The 9,301-nt window shown below is 41.6% G+C and overlaps 1 pseudogene; it reads left to right on the plus strand.

Moving 5' to 3' along the window:
• The first annotated feature begins 7,853 nt into the window (after positions 1-7,853).
• On the plus strand, positions 7,854-8,033 carry LOC127143660 (uncharacterized; annotated as a pseudogene).
• The last annotated feature ends 1,268 nt before the right edge of the window (positions 8,034-9,301 follow it).

Raw genomic sequence — 9,301 nt, forward strand, 5'->3', positions numbered from 1 at the left:
GCATTATGAAAGCTGGAATACATAAGCTTCAGATAAACAGTCCTACACTGTAATGCATTTGATGCTAGGTTTCCTTAATGTTTCACAGCTCTTTTGAAGCTTCCCTGAGCTGTAAGGCCCTTATCATCTCCCCTAATGCATAGGTAATCACATGTGTGTCAGTTCTCACCACTTCCCCCCACTGACAGGCCAATCGGCCAAGCACTCCAAACATGAAAAACATCCTTTTTACAACATGTTTCTTCCCCTTTTTTTTTTTTTTTTTTTATTCCTCCAAAGCCTGTGATGGACACCCGGGGAGACTGTGTGACACTGATGGCTGGGTGAGGGCATCATTTCCATGAGTAAAATATCAGGGCCCTGTCAGGCCTGTCAACTCTTCCACACACAATCACGCAAGCACACATACATAAACTCAAAGCATGCTGGGAATCCTGTGCGACGCCCATGTCTCCAGATATGTATTTCTTTCATTCTCGAGTTTTCCTTTTGAGTGCCAAATGGATGCAGGGGCTCATGGGAGGAAAGAAAGCATTTGTATTTACGTGTGACACTTCAGGGGCCGATGGGATGCTGCTTTTTGCTCAGTGTCAGGTGGTTTACCATTTGCCTGACCAGAGCAGACACAGAGTAATGCCAGTGCTTCGCCCCAGCAAGTCATTTTGTTTTCAGTTGGCACCATTTACACACACACTGTGGCTTAAAGAGGTTTGTGGAGGAAAAGTCATTTGTCTCGTCTGTTTTTCTTCATTAGTGTTGACTTGCAGACTTTTTTTTTTTTCCCTCAAAGTTGTTTATTTTCTCATGGATGTATGGCATGTGGTTTTTCAGATTTGAAACGTTTGGGGTGCAGAGCATGCCATAATTTATATCTGTCTTAATGACTTCAAATGACAGCATACTTGACACCTTGGATAGAGCTTCAGTATTTTAAGATATCAGATAAATTGTTGATCCACTTGTCTTGTGAGTCATGAGTCAAAGCCCCTCGCCCCAAGACATTCTCAATAGTTTTTATTATTTTATTTTTATTATTTATTTGTTTAGTAATTAGCTGTTCCCTTATATTTTTGTAAGTTTTATTTAAATTAAGCATTTATATGTATCTCAAAATTCATTTGAAAATCAACAACTTAGAAACTAATCTCTAGGTAATAGACAGTAGTGATCCGCTATTATAAATACATCTTATTTATTTGAAACAAAACTAAAATGTACAGTACAATGTGCAGGAAAGAATAATTATTGCATTCAAACATTCAGCAGTACCAACACAAGACATGACTATGGCTGACTTGTATCTTGCTCCTGTGTGTGCTGTGAAAGTAACAGAATTTGAACTTTAGTAACTGTCACACTATTTTGTCTCTGTGTAGTACCAGATTACAAACTCCTAGGGAATTGTTAGGAAATCAAAGACTTGTAAAATAAACCACTGCTGCTTCATTCAAAACGGTGGTCTACATGCTGCCTGAAATCTCTCTGCTTGCTGCCAGAATCCCTTATTTTCCTAAACTAACCTTTAGCTGCATCTGGTAATAAATGTCAGCCTGTTGTGCACTGTCCCAGTTAAATAAATGATAACTATTTTGGCCTAAATGTAGTCAGATTAAAAATATACAGAGTTTAAAAACACTGGAATTAGCCTATTAATTTTATTTTTTTTCCTCCAGGTTGCTATAACCCCAAAACTCCTAGAGAACGGCCTCACTGTCCTGAATGAGCAGCGCGTACTGTTTGTATCAGAGCGTAACTAGGATCCTGCTTTTGTTGTGTGATTTTTTTTATTCTGTTCTTTGTTGCTATGACTTTTTGCTGCTTATGAATAACAGAATTTAATTTCATCCATAAAGTACATGAATCATTTCTGGTTTTCTTAAACCCAGGCTTATTCTAATTTTAAAGTCACAGGTATTTATAGCATTAAAAAGAGATCAGTTGTAATAAAAAAAAAAAAGTCATGTGTATTAGAAGGGTGAAAAAAGACAAAAACAATTCCTTATACAGAGAAACAAATATTTTCATTATGTGTTTGTTCAATCACATCAGTGTACACTTCTATCATAAAATTTTATATAGCATATCAACTGTAATCTGTGTCAAAATAATACACACACATCCAGTGATTGGAAAACACTTATTACCTGCCTCTTAAATAAATAAATAACCTAAAATATATAAATAACATATAACACATATATAGTCTGTCAGTACTGTCAACAGCCTTTTGCACATCAAAACACCCACATATATAATCAACGGGTGTTTAGCTTTATTTCACACACACACACACACACACACACACACAACTATAAGCCTATCAGCAGTCTGTGCAATAGATAACATAGAAAACTTTCTGTCCATTCTTTATCCCATGTAATAATTAATAAACATCCACAAGATATTTATGATGCCTCATCATCTTATTATTCAGGCTGTTGTGGATAAATTCAGAATGTACACATTTTCATAGTCCACATATTAAAAATATGTAGCTTCATTTTTAAAGGCTTGGTCATCCCTCTGCTCCAGCTTTTTCCTCCAACACAAACTACAAAATTTGAAACTGTGTCATCCCCTGAACATTTGACACTGCAGATGTGTCACAGAATATTCTGTGACTAATCCTGTGGCTTTAACCTTCTTTACCCCAAATCTCCAATTCTGGGGGGGTGAGGGGGGGGGGTGACGGTCAGTACGCTTCATTTGTCTGCTTCACATGAGTTTGACTTGAATATCAATCCAGCAATTAGCGTGCTTTCTAGGCACCCCCCCCCCCCACACCACACACACACACACACACACAAATCCACAGTGAAATATGATGGTAGAGATAAACTGAGATTATCAGGTGCCGGGGCCCCTCGGCTCCCCCCACTCCTGATATGTTTTCCCTGCATTTTGGGCTCTAATGAGGAAAGCAAACACAGATATTGCTGCTTCTTATTTGAGGACAATTGTTGTTGATGAGTTGGAGGGATAAGCAGTGGAGGATGTGGAGGAAATTGGGCTCCGGGGTTCTTTCTCCGGCCCGGTGGGAGGCTGCTGGGTAAAGCTTGAATAACAAATGAGTTTTGCTGAGGATTTGGCTAATCATCTCAGGCCGCCGCTGCCCCGGGACAACTGGACTTATCAGACAGTGGGAGAGAGAGAGAGAGAGAGAGAGAGAGAGAGGGAGGGAGAGAGAGACCCAGCACTTGAACTGCGGACCCCGGGCTCTAATTAACGGCGACCGCAAATGAAAAGCAGCTGGCAATAATTACATAATTAAAGTGCCTTTGGGGGGAAGAAAAGCATAATTTCTGCAGCCATCGCCATAAATCTTGTGCTGTCCGAGCCCATACGTTTAACATGAACTTTTCCTTAGCGGGTTAATGCATTACTCATATAAAAAACACAGTATCCCTTTGTGTTTTGCTTGGACCTGCTTAATAACAAAGAGTATAGAGGACGGGCGGCCCGCGGATCGCTCTGCCCGTGAACGCCTCACAGAGCTGCTGGAGCATGAAGAGCCGACACCTCCACTTACCGCCATGTGTGAACTTTCTCTCCTCTTTCTCTCTCCTCTGACTGACTGTACCATAACACACACTGTTGCTGGGATAAATCACATTCAGGAAATCCATCTTGCGAGTTACGTTACTATAGGAGAAGGCTATTAGCCCACAGTCCTTTCACTGCACAGAGCAGGAAATTTAATTGTGAATTTCTTTATTTTTCTGTGATGTATTGTTCCTTTTGGTTTGACTATTTATTTGACGAGTCTGAGCGATACCCTCTGTGCGCTGTAAAAAAAAAAAAAAAAAAAAAAAAAAGAGAGAGAGAGATCACATTTTCAAATTAGCAATGAAAACCTCAAAGAGAACATTTGGTTTTACTTTGGATAATTCCACTGAAACTCAAGTCAGACGGTAACTTTTACTCGGAAAACACTGCAGCCACCAACAGATGAGCAATTAAGCAATTACACCCATTTCACAGAGTAAGCCATAAACACCTCTAAGTGTATTGTGAATGGAGCCAGCACGTTCCACCGGGAACTCACCCTGATCTTTTGTCAGACGCTCTCTGGGATGATTAATAGTTTAATTTTTCAAAATTATTTAGACACACAAATAATTTGATACAACGAGGGGCTATTACCACATCTTGTAATAGACGTGTTACAATGATGAAAGCTTTAATTTGTTTTTAGAGCACTTACAGGGGTTAGAGAAGCCACCTCGCTCCCCCATCATCAATCATGTGTCACTTAACAGAAGTGTTATATTATGGGAGAAATGCAAATATGCCGGCTTAAATGCATGCTCTCCGACAGCTGGCTTTACCCGGCTCTTTGAATGTCTGCTTACTGTTTTCACTGTAAAGAAAATTACAAGTAGTCGTCTGGCAGAGGATTTGTCTGTGCTGGATGAAGGACGGGATTGGCAGCAGGCACGTCGCTGCTTTGCAGCAGGGTGTAATTAGAAAGGACGTTTGAAGGGCATGTGTTCTGCTCTGGAGAAAAGATGTTTGATGGTGTGCAGATTTATGGATGTTATAGAATGTCAGGAAGAATATTGATATTAAGGATTTGGTCTAATAAACTTTAACAAGTTGGGAATTTTGAATATTTTTGCGCCGAGGTCAGAGCGCAGCAGATCTGATGTACAGGAGCCGAGAAGCTGTGGGTGCTTATTATTTTCTGCATCCATTATGTCCAGTTCACAGTTTAATTATGTCACCACTGATGGAGTTATTCCTCCATTCTCTTCATCACCAACTCCCTTGTCATTTCAGACCCTGCCACTCACTCTTGCCCTGCAGTAACCCCCAGCCCTTCCCTCCTTCTAAACACCTGACTCCTTCTCCTGTTTGTCTGTTGCCGACCACTGCTGCTCCCTGACTGACTTCACCTCCTGTTTATCCTTCCCTGCTTTACTCTGCCAAGCCTAAATAAAGGTGAACTTCTGAACTTTTCATCTTTTTTTTTTTTTTTTTTTTTTTTTTTGAGTCCTCCCAGGGCCGAGCCATGACAAATTATGTTAGTCTCAGGACAAAACAAGTTATGCTTTTGTGGGCCTCTTATTTACTTTGTTAAACTTTTTTTTTCATACCAATTAGATTCATTCATTCATTTGGTAGGAAGAGAGACATTTATTAGGTGGAGGATCTTGACAGGAAAACTCAGACTGCCGGGAGTCCTCACCCTCGTAGTTATTTATTTTAACAGAGGAAAATAAGAATCAGAAATTAAAGCAGTCGCTCTGGATGTAAAGCTGAAAAACTAGAAGTAAGCTCCATTTCTTGTCCGTAGATTGTCAGAAAGTTAAAATATGATCAAGGCCTAAAAATGAAACAGTTTTCAGGTATAAAACAGAACAATGCTTCACTTCATCTACTGGTTATAGTGACTTTTTGTCATTCAGACACAGGTGTTTGTTAGGTAAACGATGGCTTTATTAGACACAGCTAGAACTTTCAAAAACCAAAGAGCCACAGTGATGTTCGTCGCTGGTCCACAGAGGGAGCAGTGTTACTGCTGGAGAGCAGAGCTGTGATGAGGGGAGAACAGGCCGCATCGGTGCTGGATTACAACCTTCACTAATGAACATCTGGAGTGTGAAGAACACTCGGCCCGCTCATCCCCGTGAATCTGTTTGATTGTTGATTGGAGAGTTCTGCCGCTTCGTTTACGTCTGACTGTACAGAGGCTTAGAATGACAAGACGTGAGGCAGTTGACATGAGTGAAAATGGGGCAGCGTCAGTGTGATTAGTATTGTTGTTTTTCATACACTGATCTGACATGAGAAAAGTCTCGACTCAGGTCTGACCCTGTAAAAATTCTTGTAATTTATTTATGGTAAGAGTGACTCATTCACATGTAAATGTGAAATTTCCATCAGCGAGGCGCTGGTCTGAAAGAGACTTCATTTCAACCATGCCTCTTGTAGCCTCCATAACAATGTGATGCAGGTCAAGGTAGAACAGTCTTAGATAAAGCCTAGTTTAAAGTTAAAACAGACAGCACTCTAGTTTGAACTTACAGTCGCCAACATTAAATACATTTTCCTGTTTCCTGGTTAGTGATGAGAGTAAACAGAAGATGCACTTATTTTATATGCAGGTACAGGTCTGTTACTTTTTTGAGACACAAGCTGATGATAACAGAAACTGAAGCAAATGTAGTGTAATGTAGTTAGAATTTAAACCTTGACTTCACAACAAAGTGTTTGTAGCAGAGGGCTAAGTGCTGTGTGTGTAGTTCAAGGGGATTACAAAGCTCCATGCTGTTCAAGGTCGTCCCCCCCCGTCCCCCCAATCCCGTGCTCCTCTCTTTCTGTCGCACCTGTGTTTTTTTCTTTTCCACAACCAAAGATGATGTTTTGTCGTACTGTAAATGAGTTCAAGAGGCTACAAGAGGCTTCAGTAATCACTGTGGCAGAGCCAAAATCTGAAGCAGATTTATCAGTATTTACGTTCCTTTTTTTCTGGGGAGAGAATTTACACAGAGCACACTCTGCTGTACTGGATCCATCGGGCTCTGTACTGTAAATGAGTTTTCTGTGCCTGTTTTTCTAACTGGCCTTGTTGACACATCAGCGTGCTGCCACACAAACGCAGACCTGATTGGGACCATGAATGTTCCAGTGCATTTCAAGCGTCTTGACAGACTTCAGGGTTAAGATGTTCTGAATTAGATTTGAATTACAACCACTAAATGCCCCTGTCAAAGCTAATTACGGCTGACACTGCCCATGTGCGTTTGGCTGAGTCGCTCTTATAGGAGAGGCACAGAGCTTAAACAAAGAAATACTCTAAAGGCATCGCCCCAGAAATTGTCACAGTGTAAAAGGGTAATAGGGAGGTATTTTTCAGCTAAGAATGCTAATCCACACTCAGTCTCCAGCCGTGGCTTGGCAAATAAAAGGCCTGCAGAAAATTTGCACTGGAGGTGTTGCTCTGCAGATAAAAGCCAAACTGCGTTATTTGGAGGTAAGAGGATTTTTTTTTATTGTCGAGAGCAACAATACTATTTTCTTGTCTCATGCTACTGTTTATTGTTCCACCAGGTCAATAGAACAGGTCACATCATTCCACATTCAATGTGATGACAGAGATGAGTGGTTTGCATACAGCTCTATGCATAAAGCTGGTTCATATGGATGAGTTTACAGGATGCAGTTAAATCTCCCTCAGTGGCTGCAGATGTTTAAGCTCACTCTTCCTGACACAGTAATTGCCAGGGGGGGGGGCTGAAGTATCCTTAAACAACGGTCAGCGTTGCTGAGAAAAATGAAAGGACGATGAAATAAATTAAAATTCTTGTGTGAAACGGTGAAAATAAACAGCACGCCTGAAATGGCACCAACAGTCCACAGAGAGGGACTCTGTGATTTCTCAGGCGTCCGGACTACCAGCGCTGACGTCGCGTGGAAGGCCGTGCTCTCTCGCCCACGCTCTCTCTCTCTCTCTCTCTCCTCGCCGATGGCTCAGGTGTGAAAGTTTCACCCTCAGAGAATCAAAGAGGTCCTCCAGCTCCCCCTCTGACCCTCCTGCCTTCCACTACCTCCCATCACACTTGGATCAAATCAGATGTGTTACTTTAAACCACGCCAAATCTCTGTGAACACATTTTAGTGATCTGCCTTTAAATGTGATGTTGTAATCCCTCTCACCTCAGTGTACTGAGATTGAATTTTTTCTTCTTGTTTTTTTTATCAATCAGGGTAAATGATCCTTTAAATCCTTTTCCCTCACTGTGATCTTTTCCCATTAATCTTTTATCTTATTCAGGCTTTTTTGATGAGTGTTAAACCAGTCCTTTTACCTGCTCTTGACAATAAATTGGTATCCAGGTTTCAGTGCAGTAAACGCTTCTTGGCCTTTTGGCTAAGATCAAGCGTAGTATCTGTTCTACTTAGTTTCCCTGAGGGAGTCATCCCAAGGGATCAATAAGTCTAAGTCTAGTCAAAATTTTGAATTGACTGCATTGTGATTGATCCTAGTTTGTCTCCTCTAAACCAGGCCTTAAACTTAACTAAGACTTCTTACCCTAAAAGTGAACGGTCTGTCAACATCTCTGCATCATCAGCGGTGTGAGCTCTGGCTGAGTAGCAACATGTTTGTGTCCATTGCATTTTTGTTTATGGTGAAAATAAAAACGTTAAATCACCGCTCCATCTGCCAACAGAAATTTCAGAATGTTTCTCAAAACACAGTATTAATGCGCCTTTACGTCATTTTTGTACAGGCGTATTATTGTTTTCTCTCAAATACCGTTTTGGAGACCGGCGCGGTTTATTCGTGTTTACAATGGCTCTCATGAGCTCTGATGTAATTTGACTCTAAAAAATGGGTCCAGCAACACCTCGTTACTCGCTGAGGTGGCCCTGCTGTTGCCTTTGCCCCTTCAACCCCATGAGGAGCCCATTTCGTGACGCAAACAGGACCCCCTTTTTTTTTTTTTTCAGAGCCACCCCCCAACAATGCAGAAGCCTGCCACTGACCTGCAGCTACCTCCCCTCCCCTCTGTACATCGGTGTACATTACATACAGCAAGTGAAAATTAGGTTACTGAGTAATATCCACAGAGCCAGGACCGGTGGGTCTCCAGCCAGTGCTCATGAAGCATGTTTAAGGAAAACAGTTACTGAGCCGTTATTATCAAGGGTGGGATTAGAGCGGGATTTGGCTGGCCATAAATATATCACAGCTTCATTAAACATGGACAACACAGCAGGGGAAAAATGGATGGGACAGGGGATTTGAGAAGGGTGGTGTTAGGGGCCTGTAGGTTTGGTGTTGAGGATTGGGTGGTGAGGGTGAGGGCCTGGACAAGGCTTAGCTAATTCTCTTATTCTGGACTTGAAGGGGGGTTGATAGGAGCATTGCGAGGCCTGAAAAGCCTTTCCATCTGAAAGCACTTCATTAAGGGCCTCCCTGCTGCTGCAGCTTTGCCCCGGCTGCTCCAGTGGAAGGTATTAAACAGCTGAGGGCGAAAGCTGAGAGGCCTGAGCCAAATCAGCGCAAAGTGGAGCCTTGATTTGGTCCGTTTATGCCTCATCATCAGTCGTTGGGGTCTCAGCTTACATCACTGGTGGAGAGTTACCATCAGCCAAATTAGCTTTGATGCAGTTTAGGGATATTGCGCAAAACAACCAGTTGCGAGTTTAGAGGGATTACTTTGTCTGAAACAATTCAGCTTGATAGCCTCCAAAAAGTACAAAAAAGCAGAGAGGCCAAAGAAGGTCGTCTGTTTCTGAACATTAAAAAAGTGACTTGTGTTGTGAGCAAGGAAAAAAAAAAAAACAGGCTAGA

This window comes from Lates calcarifer, linkage group LG19 (genome assembly GCF_001640805.2).
Source record: "Lates calcarifer isolate ASB-BC8 linkage group LG19, TLL_Latcal_v3, whole genome shotgun sequence".
Classification (NCBI taxonomy): domain Eukaryota; kingdom Metazoa; phylum Chordata; class Actinopteri; family Centropomidae; genus Lates; species Lates calcarifer.